Source organism: Maniola hyperantus, chromosome 7 (genome assembly GCF_902806685.2).
Source record: "Maniola hyperantus chromosome 7, iAphHyp1.2, whole genome shotgun sequence".
Taxonomy (NCBI): domain Eukaryota; kingdom Metazoa; phylum Arthropoda; class Insecta; order Lepidoptera; family Nymphalidae; genus Maniola; species Maniola hyperantus.
Genome location: NC_048542.1, coordinates 8,136,587 through 8,154,343, shown reverse-complemented (window position 1 = coordinate 8,154,343; position 17,757 = coordinate 8,136,587). Strand labels below are relative to the sequence as shown.

The window sequence follows — 17,757 nt, the reverse complement described above, 5'->3', positions numbered from 1 at the left end:
CTCATTAAGTACTAATTTTATGAAATACCTGAAATTTTAAAAGGAATTTCTTTTATGAAACTATACGCTAACACTCAACATTTTTTTGCTTAAAAAAGATCTACTACAAGTACCTACAATCTTGATTAGGATCCCTAAGGTCGTTGGGTTTTTATCGCTTGGCTGGTTGACTCTCGGATTTTCCAAGCAAAAGTTTTGCGAAACCCCTTTGAAATACTTCAACCCCAAGTTGTTACTATAAAGACATGTAATATTCATTCAAGTTAGAATAGAGATCCGTAGCTTGAATCAGCACTTTTTGAAGAAAGGGTTAAAATTACTGAGAATGTTTTATTAGATATTTTCTGCTATTATTAGATTACGATTGGCAGGACCCAGAAGATAATAACTCTTACAATAATTATATGTATAATGTGAAGTTCTTTGAATAGTAATTCAATGGTTAAATTAGAGGTAGGTAAGTACAAAAATACTTTTGGACTTACTTGCCTGAATTAAACAACTTAAAAGGTACATAAATATCAAATTTTTATAGAATAAAATAAGATAAATGCCAAACTATACCTAGTAGGCGAAATGGTCGAGATGGCAATCGGGGCATGAGTCGGGGGACGCCCCGCACACCCGCACTTCAACCGCGCTCGCCCGCACTGCGTCGCATACTATACATAACAACCCACTCATTTATTATTATTTCCCGATTACTAAACTGCGTACCACCTATCGTCGATCTTTTAACCACTTTCACTCCTTATTTACAATATATTGTATACCTAGCCAACGAATGGAATTTTCACACTTCATCTGCGTTCCTGGACACGTTCAACTGGGTCCCTCCAAAGAAGTGAATTGGCTGTTTTTGGTCAAAAAAGGTCTGATCAGAGTCCACTTTATTATTAGTTTTTCATCAAATAGAACAAAATTACTTCAGTGAGTTTGCAATTTTATCTTCGTTGCTGGGAGACGTAATCTTTATAGTAGGTACGCGACAGCGACAGGTCGAGATGACAATCGGGGAAGGAATGCCCCGCACACCTGCACGGATACCGCGCTAACCCGGTGCGGGCGAGCGCGGATGACGTGAGGGTGTGCGGGGCGTTCCTCCGCCTCATACCCCGATTGCTATCTCAAACAGTCGCGGACTATACCTCGAGTTAACTTATCTCGCGCAATATTTCAACATTTCAATCCTTTCCCGGCATTGTTAAAAGTGGACAGATGTGACGAGTGTGGGTGCTGACTTGATAAGGGGTGGTTTCGACATCTGACATTCGATCGAACCAAATACCTTCATGGAGCTACTTACACTTGTCACCCTTTAACTTTTCGGTTTTTTTTTTCGATATTTCTGCAGCCAATGGTTCCAAAATATCCAAGTCAAATTGATAACTAGGTGATTGTTTTTTTTATTTCTGTACTAGCAGTTTTTAAAAATCCCGTGGAAACTCTTTGATTTTCCGTGATTAAATGTAGCCTATGGGTCTCCCCATGTCTTTAACTATAACCCATGCAAAAAATCACGTCGTCACGATGCCCCGTTGCGACGTGATTGAAGGACAAGTCAACAAACCAATAAATCAACAAACAAACACACATTGGCATTTATAATATGGGTAGTGATATGGCGTTGGTTCTAAAAGCAGTTTAGCAAGTTACTATCTAGCTGCACATTGACAGTAATTTCAGTAAAATACATGGTTATCGATTTTCAACTACAAGCTCCGTTAGATATCTGATCGAGGATTGTCGAAGTTTCGATGTTCTAAAGTTTCCATTCACAAAGTTTTGCTGCATATTACCTACTTCTGAAACCTAAAGCAATGAAATTAAGTTTCTGTTGCCACTAACGATCAGTTTGATGTTGCCAACTGTGATTACCAAAATGAAAAAGGGTTTGAAAAACATACTTGTAATAGACTGCTAAAATCATAACCCATTTCTTTTGGCTCCGCCGTAGTCAGGTAAAAACTAGGACCTAGTTCACATTTGTAGCGCTATCTTCTATTCTCATTTCTCATACGATTATATCTTCAGTTTTACTCATAACCGAGCACATAACATGTCTATGGTATAATGTGTTAGGTATTGGGTCGGACGATAAATAAATTTATAGTCCGCGACAGGTCGAGATGGTAGTCGGGTGGGAACACACCGCATACCCGCACAGCCTTCGCGCTAACCCGATGCGGGCGAGCGCGTGCGCTGTGCGGATGTGCGGAGCGTCCACCCGTCTCATACCCCGATTACCATCTCGACCTGTCGCGTACCATACATTAGAATTTGAATGATTGAAATTCAGATCATGTTGGAGCATCATAGTTATCTCTTTTGTATTTTGTAGCCATAAAGTTATTCGTAAAATAAACGGGTAGGTAGGTACTCACCATATTAATTACATGCTAATTACTAACGTAGAATTAGGAGGAGACCACTCACCTAGTTATTTAACATCGCAACAGTTGTAAGTTGTGTATCAAAATAGTGTGCGAGTGTGTGTACCTATAGATTTAAATATTATAGATATAACAATTTTTGGTTGTCCTAATAAATATATAAATATAAATATAAACAACTGTAGCTGTACAGTCATCATCATCATCATCAACAACCGATAGACGTCCACTGCTGGACATGGGTCTCTTGTAGGAACTTCCACACGCGACGGTCTTGCGCCGCCTGAATCCAGCGGCTCGCTACGACTCGTCTGATGTCGTCCGTCCATCTAGTGGGGGGTCTTCCAACACTGCGTGCACACTTCCGGTGCGAGGTTGCCATTCCAGTACCTTGGGACCCCAAAAATAAAAGCTGTACAGTATGCGGCAGAAAATATCTCGCTCTAAAAAGCCAAAAACTCATTGAAAAGGTCGACGTAAGTGTGACGTAAGTACAATATTTCTTGTCGGCTACTGTACAAAATTTTTGTTTGAAGTCTAAGGCCTCGTTTACAGAGACGCGAGGCGTCGCGCGTTGCGATAGGCGGCGCGGCCCACAGAGTACATTGAATATACGGGTATAGAGTCATCAGTCCCTATTTTTTGGTAACGCCATCTATTGAGCTGAGTTGCAACTACAGGATCTGCTATATATACTAATCCCTATAGGTACAGTATATACGCTACCTAGATAGGTACCTACATAAAGGTTTTAAATTTTCTTTTATTTCTATTTTTCTATGGTTAATTTCAATAAAACACATAAATAAGGTAATAATCTTTTATTTATTTTTATAACTGGGCACACACTTTTTTTCTGTTATTACAGCAAATCGTAGTCCGAGAAACGTAGTCGGGGTTATATTAGTTAGGTACTTATAGAGCTCTTCTTTTTTCTTGTTTTATGGCTTTTTCCATCACATCCAGATCAGCACAATGCACTGTAAATCCATACTTTGCAGTTTCGAATAGCTAAAGAGGTATAAAGAAAGTTGCTCGGTAGAGTTGTCAGAGTTCAAAATAAAGCACAAGTCACTTCACTATAACAGAATCACCAAAATCCAACTAACAAAGTCAAGTCGTTGGAAAATATCACATAAACACCTTGATATAATGGAAAACCTCGGAAAAAAGTGGTTGAAGATAAATAATTTTTAATAGACACAGACCACAGACTTGACAATTTGTGACTGTGCCAATGTTTCCATATGTAAATCAAGAATTACCGTGTTGTAAGGTTAAAAATACGGTGTTTCTTGATTAAATTACGGTGGATGAGCTAAAAGAATACCGTGTAATTTTTAAAAAGAAAAAAAACGTTACGAATTTGCTTTTTAATTAATTATTAATATTATTCTGAGTCTGACCCTCCTAGCATAGCAATGTCTTTTCATATATTTTTTTTATTGCATTCATCCATCACATTTAAGAATTTTTACATTTCACTTCTTGCTAATTGCTTGAATAAGGACGAAAATAGATTGCCAAGATTAATAATTGATACTTTAACTGTGTGTGTGTGTGAGTGTGGCGATAGATTAGAAAAATAATAAGATTAGATAAGTGGGGCGATAGATTAGAAAAATAATAAGGATTTCCTTGAAATCTGCCACAATCTACCACTTTGTTAAATCGTCAGCTTTTTCTGCCAGAGTTAAAATTTAGGAGCCAAATCTGCCCAAATGGCAGAAATCTGCCACAAACGGTCACACTGCTGACCGGCCACAAAATTTACAAGTAGTGCCACCTGTTGCGCGTGGTTGGCAACAAAACTTACTACTAGTGCCATCTGTCGAGCTAAGTCTGAGTCAATGTACCCTGTGCGATTTTGTACTGTGGCTAAAATGTACTGAGTGAAAAGACCCTGGCGCGGCCCGCACTGAATTTAAACATATGGCGTTGTATGAGTGCGTTTACGGAGAAGTAATTTTATACGCGTTTGTTTGAGATGGAGCGTTTTTTCGGCCGAGCCCGCGGATGGCATCGACGCGTCCCACGCGGCGTTCATCGTGGCAGCGCACGCGGCGGCAATTCTCGATGAAGCGATGCCCGCAGCGGAACCTTCTGTCTCTTTATTTGGAAATCGCACAACGCAGACGCGCCCGCCGCGTACAACGCCGCGGGCACAGCAGCGGGCACCGCCACTTTTCCCGCCTCGCATCTCTATGAACAACATCGTATATTGCCATATGTTTGTGATTACGCGTGCGATGCTAAGTGCCGCTTCACGCGCCGCCTCACCGTAAACAAAAAAAACGTACGACGCGCCGCGAGACGCTACGCCACACGCGACGCGCAACGCCCCGCGTCTCCGTAAATGAGGCCATAGGCTCGTATTTGATGTCGTAGGTATCAAAAAGATTACGAGAGAGACTAAACAAAACGCGCCACAGCGTGAATTAACGAGGGAAGTGAATTTAAGTAGGATTGCAATCTTTTGAATTAAGTTTGGAATTGTGAAAATGGAAGCTTACAAATAAAATCAAGCGTCGTATCTCATACCTATACCATACAAATATGCAATTTTAAAATACCAGTATTCTAGTGAAACCTGCAAGGAAGATAATTATAATCTCAGTTTTTTTTTGCGATTTTGAGTTACGATCATGTTGAGATAAAATTACGACTGCGACTACGACTACGACGTGCAGATTTGAAACGTAGAAAAAACTAAGTATAAAAGTTTTTCGTAAAATATACGGGTACCATACTTAATGTAGAATATATGGGAGCCCACACAGTTAATTGATATCGATAACTGCAGCTGCACAAAATGTTTCTTGTTTGAAGTCTTATCTGTATCTAAGAGCTTGACTTGAACTTGAGTACGATTTTTAGGGTACCATACCTCAAAAGGAAAAAGGAACCCTTTTAGGATCACTTTTTTGCCTGTCTGTCTGGCTGTCCATCTGCCGTCGTGTCTGTCAACCTCGAATAGGGTACTTCCCGTTGACCTATAGAATTATGAAATTTGGTAGGTAGGTCTTAATAGCACAAGTAAAGAAATAAATCCAAAAACCGTGAATTTGTGGTTACAAAAATTAAAATGTGTTCCTGAACAAATAATTAGTATTTTCAATTTTCAGAGTAACATAACTATACCAAGAAGGGTATCATATTATGAAAGAACTTTAGCTGTATATTCTGAAACAGATTATTATTATGCATAATAGTTTTTGATTTATCGTGCAAAATGTCGAAAAAATACCAGAGTACGGAACCCTCGGTGCGCGGGTCTAACTCGCACTTAGCCGGTTTAATTTTTGCGAAAAAACACAAAACTGCCTTTTGAAAGGACGGCATGGCAGCCAAAAGAATCCTTTTCAGAATCGTTCTTGCAGAAATTGGCCAGCGCCATCTACACGTGTGTAGATTGAAACGTTTGGTAAAATAGCAACAGCGCCATCCTATGCAACATAGGACAGACTGTGCAGCTAAATAATTAACCATACTACAACTTAGTACCGACAGTTTGTGCTAGATGGCAGAGCTGAATTGCACGACAACTGAATGAAAGTTTTTGATTTTTGTACCTTTACTATAGGCGATACTTGCCATTTTTGCAGTATTTATAATATGGATGATAAAAATATTAAACTGAAATTGCAGCTCTATTCAGGCCAAAAATATTATTCATTCTATATAAATTATTAATATTTCCAGTTATTAGACTGTTACCAATAATAATTTAGCAGTATCAGTAGAATATTTGATAATAATTTATTGATAACTCTCAGGAGTACTATACAAAGAATGGAAAATAACAATAGGAATGCAATTGGACTTTGATGAAATTTTAGAACGAGAGTTTTCCAATATCAAATATGGGCTAAGTAGACCGTTTAATAATAGTCATCGATGGACCCGAGATCCGGGAAAATTAATATCAAGCCTGACCCATGCCTGACCCGAACTAACTTTGTCCACCAAGATTATGTTAAGACGTAATTAAATTTCCTTTAAATCGCTTTTACTTAAAGTGATTTAAAATCGATTTTAATGATTTTATCTCAGAGATGGGCAGACAGATAGATAGTTAATGTAATCCTACATACCTGTAGATACTCTTAACTAGTAAAACAATGTTTTTTGTGCAGCAGGATCTGGGAACCTACCGCATTATTATCCTAAGAAAACTCCTACCATTATATGAATAACTAGTAACCCGTCCCGGCTTCGCACGGGTAGCTTCTTACAATTTTCGTAGGTATCTCTATTTTTTAATAAAACATAGCCTTTGTCACTCATGAATAATGTAGCTTTATATTAGTGAAAGTATTTTAAAAATCGGTTCAGTAGTTCCAGAGATAACCCCGTACAAACAAACTTACTTTTACCTCTTTATAATATTGGTAGAGATGAAAAGGAGTGGCCCCCTGCTAGACACCCTTAAACTTTAACAATTAACTAAACTTTAAGGGTGTCTGGCAGGGGCTTGCCATGATACTAAGCGTCTGGCAATGCATGGCGTGATTTTTAATACTATTCTGAAGGAAATATTAAAAAAATATACTTTATACGTATATAAATGTATACGTATATTAACGTAAGATTTTTTACACCTTTATTACCCAATCGTTATCTCCCAAGCCCACCATAATCCAAACAAACGTTCCTCCCAGTGTTGAGGACAATACGCAGAGAATTTTTTAGCTTTTATAAAATAACGAAGGTCTGACAAGCGCTGGCTCTTAGTCGACTACCTAAAATATTAAGACAAGTGCCATGTTTGGTTTGATAGCTTTGTGGAACGCGATTTTCAGAATAGCCGTACTTAGATATTATTTTATTATCATCGGCTCCCATGGCTCTTTACTCTTTCATCGCACTTCTCCCTTTCAGTCATAATATATTTGACAGTGCTGCCATTTCACTAAAATCAATGTTACCTAAGTCAATTTACTAACCATAAAAATAAAGAAAAATAAATAATATCAGAGAACCTAACATTGAGTATAGTAACTCGTGCAGGTCTTTTATTTAGATATTTACTTAATATAACTTTTTACGTTAGGTAGGTATAGTACCGCCAGCACCCGCGCAGCCCCCGCGGGGCGTCCTCCGCCTCATAAGTTACCCCGATTGCTATCTCGACCTGTCGCGTACTTAGATCATGCTTCGTAGCCGCAAATTCAGTTTCATTACCTAACTGAATAAAATTAATTATTTCGGTCAACGGTGATGGCGTGAATTGTTTCAGAAATTTCATTATCGAATCTATTTGAGGCGGAGAATTTAACTTAATTAACATCTTCTGTTTGATTGTCCAAAGAGTTTACGAAAGGGCAAATTTCATCTAATATGAACTTTCTGTTGATATTCTATTGCGAGGAATTCCTTTATTTTCTTACTTCCTCTTTAACATTAAGTTGACGTTATTATTATAATAATTTTTTACTAGCTGATGCCCACGACTTTTTTCGCGTGGATTTAGGTTTTTAAAAATCCCGTGGGAGCTCTTTAATTTTCCAGAATAAAAAATACCTACCTTATGTCACTCTCCAGGTCTTTAACTATACCCATGCAAATATCACGTCAATCCGTTGCTCGATTGCGACTTGATTGAAGGGAAGGACAAACCAAAAAATAAACATAATTTTATAATATAGGTCGTGATACTAGGGTGCGATTTATGAGGAAGTGGGGCCATCATGGGCCATGATAAGGGCCAAGACGTGGCACAAATGTGAATATTAGACTGTCAAGACAGACAGGTTTGTATTTGGAATTTGGATTACAGAGCGACTATAAAATTGTCTGTAAGGCTAGGTTTAAATTTTATTGTAATATTTTCAATATGATTAACTTGAATATAAATACCTAACCTCGAACCCTATTCTATTAAAAGTAGTGACATACTTAGGAGCTACAAAGTGGCTGACACCCGAGTAGTCTTGACCTTTTCATCGTTAGAAACTCAAGAATATGTGAGTGCCGATTAGCACAAAACTAAGTAGGTATATCAATTTTTAATTCGAATATTGGATGTTAAAAAATGTTAAATAAAAAACCGGCCAAGTGCTAGTCGGCCTCACACAGAAAGCGTTTCGTACCATCTTACAAGAAATACAATTTTTATTTTTTTTTTTACTTTTTTTCATGCCGGCAATTTTGAAATTTTTAGTATTTGTTTTTATAGCGGCAATAGAAATACATGTTCTCTGAAAAATTTAGGTCTCTACCTATCACGCGATACCACCCGCTGACAGACAGACGGACCGACGGACAGACAGCGGATGCTTAATAATAGGGTCCCGTTGGCACCCATGGGGTACGGATTCCTAAAAACCAAAGCACGCTCTGGCCATCAGTCACAGTTTACACGTGTATACATACGCGCGTTTGATGTGACGTCCTGACGAGCATTAAGCGCAATGCGCACAGACGGATTGGAGAGGGGCCTAAGTGCGGCTTCTATTTTATCTGACGCAGCTTATTTAGTTTGACATACAGTCGCAGAGCGTGCTTTAGCAGTCCTCAAGCGGCACGCAGGTTGCACGCTCGATCTGCTCTGGCCCTTAGCATTTGTTTATTTTCCATGAGACTACGAAACTAAAGCAATAATACATTTAAGTAGATAACAAGACCTTTCCAAAGTAATAGGATCCCTCAAGAAAATGGGGCTACTCCAATCTATACAGCCAGGGACGATAGCCCGGTTAATTAGTCTGAATTCTAACTATTGCAAATAAATGTGCGGCTTTTAAGCTGTAGTGTGATTTAATATTTTTATTTTATCTCAAAAAAGCCAGTGTTATCATAAAAAGTTTGGTTTCTATGCTCCTACAAAAACACAATTTGCAGAATTTTAATGATCAAATTCTAATGTTGATAAAATTATAAATGTAGGCAATATAAACATGCGACGATTATAGCCTAGTGGTTAAGATGTCCACCTCCTATTTGGGAGGTCGGGGGTCGATCGCAGGCACGCACCACTAACTTTTGGGAGTCATGTGTTTTAAGCAATTAAATAATATGACTTGTTTTAACAGTAAAGATATTGTGAGGAAACCTACATGCTTGAGAGTACTCTATAATCTTCTCAAAGGTTTTTGAAGTCTGCCAATCCACGCTTGGCCAGTTTGGTAGACTATATCCAAAACCCTTCTCATTTTGAGAAGAGACCCGTGCTCTGTAGTGAGCTGGCGATGAGTTGATCATGATGGCGATGAAATTTGCTACGCTTATCGCTACACCGCTACATGCGTAGCAATGTAGCTTTAAACTCGTGCTGACCAGCTGCCCAGTATTAGCACGTAATCCCATTCCCATTACCTATTCTGTCACCGAGGAGTAAACGAACTCTGTAACGGTGCTTTAACGGTGAAAGGAATCATCGTGAATAAAAGTATGTGGAGTCAATCAATCTGCACTTGGCTAGCGTGGTGGGCTATGACCAATCCTACCCATTCCGAGAGGGGATTCGTACTCTATAATGGACCCGCGGTGGCGTGGCGATGCGTTGAGAATACATAGCATATAAATATGAGGTCTTAACCGCTAGCCTTTAATCTTAAATAAATTTCTTTAGTAATAACCACAAAGAAAGAATTTTCATTCACTCGCATAATAATAATTGTCACACATAAAAATTAGATTTTCACAAATTGTAAACATTTCTACAGGATATTAAAAGAATTCAAGCATTAAATTGCTTCGCAACGCAAGTAACGTTCAGATTTTTAATTTCGCTTCTCTTTACAAAGCTTTTCATTTAGTTCTCATTTAATATCGTTGTTCCACTCGTACAGAATTCCGATATAATCCAATACACGATACACATGTTGTGCGTTCATAATATAGATGATAATGACTGCACTGCACTGACACAAGGTCGTCTGAACAAAACTTGTAATTGACTTTTTCAGATATCTAATATCTAATTGTATTTGCAATTTTCTGCACCTACACTCACATCTTCAGTTTCCTCCGGTAGGTATAACTCATTGATGTATACTAAATGAACCGCTTAAAATGAAAATAATTGTAAAATTTACATAATGGCTAAATTTTAAAAAACAGAGTCGTTTTGTATTACAGCGAATGAAGGTTTGATTGTCATTGTGATACGTTCGACAAGACTAAGTTCTTCTACATAATCTATAACGATAGTTGCCCAAATGATAAGCTCCAGAATCAGGCAACCAGAAATAAATCTGAGCATCCCGCGCCGCTAAACAGTGTTGTTTGTCCTCTCCTACTCCTGCCCCTCGAGTGTTTTTGTAAAGCGCGAAGCCAGAAGCTTGCGAAGAAGGTCTTGAACGATAGGGCGACGAAGCGAGCGTTTTAGCTGACCTCAAGGTGGGTCCACCTATTGAACAAATCTTTTTGTACTCGATTGCACCAGAAGGAGAATAGTGTTTTTCACAACTAAGGACACAGTTATAACACATAGCCACTTAGCAACTATAAATATTATATGACGTAGCGCCTTCGTAGAGAGCGATCAGACAAGGAACATTACCTACTCGCTATAAAATGTCGCTGTGTTTTGTATAATACCAAATGCTAACCAGGCCAGTTTGTTGAGATTGAAAATTCGGTCAGAAGAACACACGGCAACTTTTCGTCCCAAGATATTTGTCTAGTATGCTCGCCCTCTAAAAACGTACCTCCACTAATGTCTACACTAAATCATTGAGAAAGCGTAGCAAGTAAGTCGTAGAATGGTCTTAGACGATACATTTATTCGATGACCTTACCAAACATTAGCGGTAATAGAAAAACCCAGCAGTCCATTGTTTACGCAGCTATAAGGCTTTTGGGTGTGATATTTAACCAAGGGCGGAAAGTCGGCCATTACCCTGTAACGACTTGCTTATATCCGACCGGAACGTAGGTATGAATACAAACTATTCACGGAGTGGTTTTAGATACCTTGGAACATAATTTTCGAGTTAAACCGTTGACATTTGAATCAGTCAATGGTAGAACCTGAAACTTGATTTGCGATTTCTACTGGTCTATTTAGATTAAATAACGAGTTTTTGGGCTTCACTCTGTTTCGATAAATATATAGAATAGTAAAAGTCATAGATTATTTTAAATACGAATTGTCATAGTAAAAGTAATCGAGGAATTACTTACCTCCTTTACGTTCAAGGTAAACTTGAACGTTTAAACATTGATCAGCGAAACACATTGCCAAAAACTTGTTTGTCTCAAGTTTTAGGTCATAATATGAAATATGAGCAGAAACTGTTTACGGTAAAATTGTATGATTTAAATTCTTTTAAAACTGAAGCAAACAGGATATGCAAGTACATAACTATAATAAACCTACGTCCTACATTACTGGATAGGTATTCGTATCCATTAAATTATATCATTTTGTGTTCCTTATATACCTATAATTCGTATAGACAATGATGACGATTTGGAAAAAATGGTTTATGTTTGCGCTCAAGCAAAACCTACTGGACCGTTTGATGTGAAACTTTTTCATATACAGCGTAATATAGTCAGCTATAAGTAGAATTTTGATCAAAATCGTTCTGCTTACCAGAAGTAATAATGTTTTATTAATTGAAAGTACGTATCTGCAGCCTGCTTTAATAAGATTGCAATACTAAAGTAGATAATATTGCAAAGTTCTCTCAAAACGTTCATTAACGGTCTCTCGAAAGCTTGTTTGAAAAAAAATCGACTATTGTTGCAATTTGCTAGCTCTCCGCGGATATTTTATATCAAATTGCTTTTAAAGGGGCTACACTTCAGTCGAAAAATACGAAACAAGTTGATTGTGATTGCAAGCTTCGGAAACCATATCGCTAAAATGGATCGCGTATATTTTCGTCAAGTGTCTTTTTTTCAATCTTCTTGAGTAGAGTTTTCACTCATACATATACCATTAAATTTAATTGCTCAAAATAAACATACTGTAGGAAAAAGAGTTCCTTTTTCATACCTAAGTACCAAGTGACTAAAAGTGGATTTTTGAATATCTTGTTTGTTGGAGCATAGTAGTCGAAAAATGGACATAGCACTTCATTAAACTTGGTGAAAATATATTATGTAAGTTATACAATTTTATTGAATTATCAATACTTATAATAAATATCTAAATATGGATGAAATGTACTTCTTGAAAGCTCTGATGTGGTGACGAGTAGTACATTTGCTGCGAGAAGCAACAGGAAGTGGGAACAGAACATAGACAAATGTTTCGGGGCATTCAAGAAGTTTGGCACCTACGAGAAAATATACCTCACTAACGGATACCCTGTGTGTGCTACTACGCTATAAAATAATGTGCCTAATGCGTTGTTTTAGTGGTCTTAAACCATCTACTCATTATTGCCTTTCTAATGAAACAGGTTTGGGGCACGTCGGTTGGATGGATTCAAAGTCTATAACGAACACAGTTGGAAACATTTTTTGTGTTTTACATATAAGTATATCTTATTTAATAGGTACCTAGAAAATACAATATATATTATAAGTTCTATTTACTATTTACTTTACTTTTACAGAAAGAATTGTACTTAGTGCGAACTTTTAACTACAGTGAAACACAATCTTCACGGTGTTATTTAACTACAAACTAAGTTCCTGATAGTTCGTAAGGGTGTATCATGTAGTACATGAAATAAATTTCTGTGCGACTTTATAGCGACTAGAATCATCATATTACGTGCCTAAGTTAGGCAACGTCAATAAATGAAACACCCAGATATCTGTAAGATGTTGCCCTAAAATTAGAGGCAATTTAGAGACAACTATTGTGCAGTTATAATACTATTATCATAAATAGTTAATACCTACTATGGCTGCTTCTAAAATAAGATTAATTTATAAGATACTAGCTTATGCTCGCGACTTCGTCCGCGTGGACTATACGAACTTCAACCCCCTATTTCACCTCCTTAGGGGATGAATTTTCAAAAACCTTTTCTTAGCGGATGCCTACGTCATAATATCCAGGTATCTGCATGCCAAACAGCCCGATCCGTCCAATAGTTTGAGCTGTGCGTTGATAGATCAGTCAGTCAGTCAGTCACCTTTTCCTTTTATATATTTAGATTTTAGGTAAGGAAGCTCTATAATTTAGGATCTAGTTTCTTGGACATTAATATAACTTTTATTTTATGTCGGACAACTTGTGTCAATTAAATTATGCTACGTCTGGACTCTATATATCTACCACCGGTTCATAAAGCAAATTTTACTGAAAAGAGATGGTAAGAAACTCAGCAGGTACTCTTTTAAAAATGCAAAATATTACATTATATAGATCTATACAATACATAAATAATGTAACAAGTTATCGTTGGCTACTGAATGTAAAGCAAATTCTTTCCAAGCAGCTTTATAATTATGCACTTAAATATATAAATAAATAGGATTGAAATTAAATTTCGTTAAAACGAGTGGTAACTGGTAGCACGCAATACACCCCGCTAGTCCCAGCAGTGCGCCAAGCAATTTGCACTTGAGTGAATTTAATATTAACCAACTGACGCAACAATACTGTATTCGTACAAACGTCGACTGAATCAAGGATTACTGTTCAATTATAACTTTTAATGAATTCTTAAGACAGGAGAGTTCGAAGTGAACGATGATGTAAGCCTTAGTTATACCTCCTACCTACTTACGGGTGATTTATTAAATGGTGATGATTTTCAATTTAGCAAGCTTCTTCTAATGTACTATGGGTTAATTTAAAGGTTGTATGTATTATTATTAAAAGCAAACATTTAAATTCTACCAACTTATACTTTTAGTCTAGTCTGCCAATCCATACTGGCCCAGCGTAGCCGAAGCCTTTCTTATTCTGAGAGGAGACCTGATGGGTTGATCATGATGATGAGGATGATGGTGATGAACATCGCAGTTAGTTACTAGCATTTTCCCGCGTGGATTTGGGTTCCGTACCTCAAAAGGTACCTGTAAATTCTAAAACAGATTTTTATTTATTTTTATGCATAACATTTTTTGATTTATCGTGCAAAATGTCGAAAAAATACGACTGTAGTACGGAACCCTCGATGCGCGAGTCGGACTTGGCCGGTTTTTTTTAAATGTTGCAGGAGCTCATTCTTTTCTTGCGATATAATACATATAAAATACATGTTTGTCTCCAGGATGCAATAAGTTATCTATGTGCCAAATTTAGTTAAGGTCAGTTGAGTGGTTGAGACATGAGAAGGTAACAGGAAGACACACTTTCCTATAATTTCATGTTACTTGATATGCGTAATTGCTTGTAATTTGTCCCTCATTTAATTTATTTATATCTAGCAGCTAAAGACTTATACTCGTAGTTGTAGGTAATAAATTGGCTTAGTGTGAATTATATTAGGTATTGTACCTGTCAGATAAATCCTACGGGTTCATTTATTAACGTACCTACCTAGCTATTAAGTTCTGGGTGTGCCATTCAACTGGAGCGGAAGTGCGGCGGCCATTACGGACTAATGACGTATTTCCGCTTAAGACGCGGGCTTGGCTCGGACTATTTAAGGGAAGATTCTGATTGCATTCTCTAAAGTGTGAAGAATAGCGTAGATATTTTTAGACTAGCTATGAATGAGTATAGTCCGCGACAGGTTGAGTTGGCAATCGGCGTATGAGGAGGGGGGACGCCCTGCACACCTGCACGTCACCCGCGCTCGCTCGCACCGGGTTAGCGGCAGATCTGTGCGGGTGTGCGGGCGTTCCCTCCCCGGCTGCCATCTCGACCTGTCGCGTACTATATAGGGATAGTTCGTTCACTCGGACATGTTGACGTTAAATTTTCAAGTGCCAACTAACTGAATTTCAATCAAACCTCATCCCCATCCAGCGACGACAGCTCTATTGCAAGTCTACTACAAGTAGGTATTCCAGGTCTAAAAAACCGGCCAAGTGCGTGGCGGGACACGCGCAGTGTAGGGCTCCGTACTCACAATCCTCGAAAAACAGATACCTTTACAGAATTTTACAGAACTTTACATAGCCCTGATAGTTTTCCTTTAAAATTGATTATAATATATACTACTGCTGTGAATTTTTTCACGTTCCTATAATGCCAAATTACAGATTTCTAGCACTAACAGTCTCTGAGATTAACCGAGAACGGACGGATGGACGGACAGACAGACGGACGGACATGGCGAAACTATAAGGGTTCCTTGTTTACTACGGAACCCTAAAAACTACCAGCGATTTATATGACATCGCTTAAAATTTATATTAAAGTCATAAAACTTTTATGACCAAAGATAAAGGATAAGAGACACATTTATCTTGAAAGTAACGCACCTAATACGTGAACTAATTTTCAGAATAAACGTTTAAGTTTGAACTGAATTTGAATAAGCTCTATGTACGACTTAATAATATATAAAAGGTGCTAGATAAAAGTAGGTAATGCTCGACATGCGTTGCAATAGTACTGATTCTGAGCGCAGCTAAAATTTAGTGTATTTGCATCTTTTTCTTACCAATGTATTAAGAAAACGACCGACTAACCTAATTAATTAATTTAGAGCTGACAAGCCTCGTGGTTTTAGCCACACGAGTATCTCGATCTTCAACTGCCAGTCGCGAGCCTCTTGTTTAAATTATTTTTAATTTATAGCAATATTTAAAAAAAAAAGATGCAGAATTACTCTTTGTTTAGAGAAAGACAACAGAATCGGTGCTAATGTCTTTTTTTAACATTATAGGCTTGCGTTTGACTGTAATTATAAACCAACTAAATAGTAGAGGAAGATGATCCTAAGTTGGAGTGCGCCTGCCAAGAAGGTGCCTACTCATTCTTGTTTTGAAGGTGCCTTTATAGCTAGCAGGGAAGCCTTTTTGTATGAACTTACAATTTCAATTGAAGTTATTTTTTTTAAATCTCATGTAGCAAAACTTTTGCCCGCTTATGCCACGTTTGTGACTCTACCACCGGTTCGGAAAACAAATTTTATTGAGAAGAGAGAACTTAGCAAAAAAAACTTTTTTTCAAACCCTGGTCACGACCACCAACAATAAGGAATACGACGTAGAGAGAAGTACAAACCTATATTAATGTGTTGACCCACAAAAATCTTTTGGATACTTATTTTTTATTACTATGTACTTGGCACAAAAAGCCAGATGTATCATTTCTTTTGAAACATTGAAAAAGTTCGCACCATCCGCATCGCAAAGAACAATGCTCACTTTCATTTGCATTCACCAGCGTATTTAAAACAAAAGAACACCACACAAGTAAATGTAGACCACATTGGTGATAGGCTATTAACTTTGTCAAAAAAAAAATTATTAACTTTTTTTCTCTTTTTAGCTTTCATATAAACTAGACTGGCACACTACTTAAACAAATGGCATCCACGCAGTGGCGTGCACAGGATTTCAAGCCAGGGTATGCATTTAGGTATACCTAAACTTATTTTCCGGCAGGTTTTAATGAAAAATAAGCATTGATTTTTTACAAGGCGGGTAAGCAGTGCGTTTATGCCTCTATGAGCTGCACGCCACTGCATCCACGTAACTGGGCCCATGTTCAACGCTGGCTTAGGTCTATAAAAATAAAATCTAGATCAACTTTTGACTCGCAAAGGGCCTTAATTCTGCCAACATTGTCATTGTTAAACAACAAAGTTTAAATGTCTATATTACAGGTAAAACGTTCACAAAGTTATACGAGGGATAACATAGTTTACAAACTTGCATCCTAGCCTATTTCTAACTTAAATGTATCCTATTCAACTACTGCGTTACTTGAAGTCTTTGCTTAATACCTAGGTACATAATTTTGTGTACATTGTACATTGTGATAACTAGTGAATTTTTACGTAAATTGTGTATTTTATTGTATACTACAAAAAGAAAAAAATGGAATGTGTACTACAGAATTATAGTACTTGGCAGAAAATAATGTACATCGACCTTTAGAAAGAGATCATCATCATCATGATCAACCCATCGCCGGCTCACTACAGAGCACGGGTCTCCTCTCAGAGTAAGAAGGGTTTTGGCCATAGTCTACCACGCTGGCCAAGTGCGGATTGGCAGACTTCACACACCTTTGAGGACATTATTCAGAACTCTCAGGCATGCAGGTTTCCTCACGATGTTTTCCTTTACCGTTAAAGCAAGTGATATTTTAATTACTTAAAAACGCACATAACTCCGAAAAGTTAGAGGTGCGTGCCCAGGATCGAACCCCTGACCTCCGATTGGAAGGCGGACGTCCTAACCACTAGGCTACCACAGCTTCAAAGAGCAGAGAGATCAGCTTGGAAAGAGATAGTGGTTTCGTATTATAGCATTGTCTCTGTAGTTGAGACCGACAAAACTTCACATAGGCATGAGTGACAGAGACAACGCTCTACAAAGCCAAAAT

At 37.7% G+C, this 17,757-nt stretch overlaps 1 protein-coding gene across 3 annotated transcripts in view; it reads left to right on the top strand.

Annotated features, from left to right (window-relative positions):
- LOC117983993 (inactive dipeptidyl peptidase 10) overlaps window positions 1-17,757 on the top strand; it is a 279,553-nt gene that overhangs the window by 85,599 nt on the left and 176,197 nt on the right. The window lies entirely within an intron of this gene.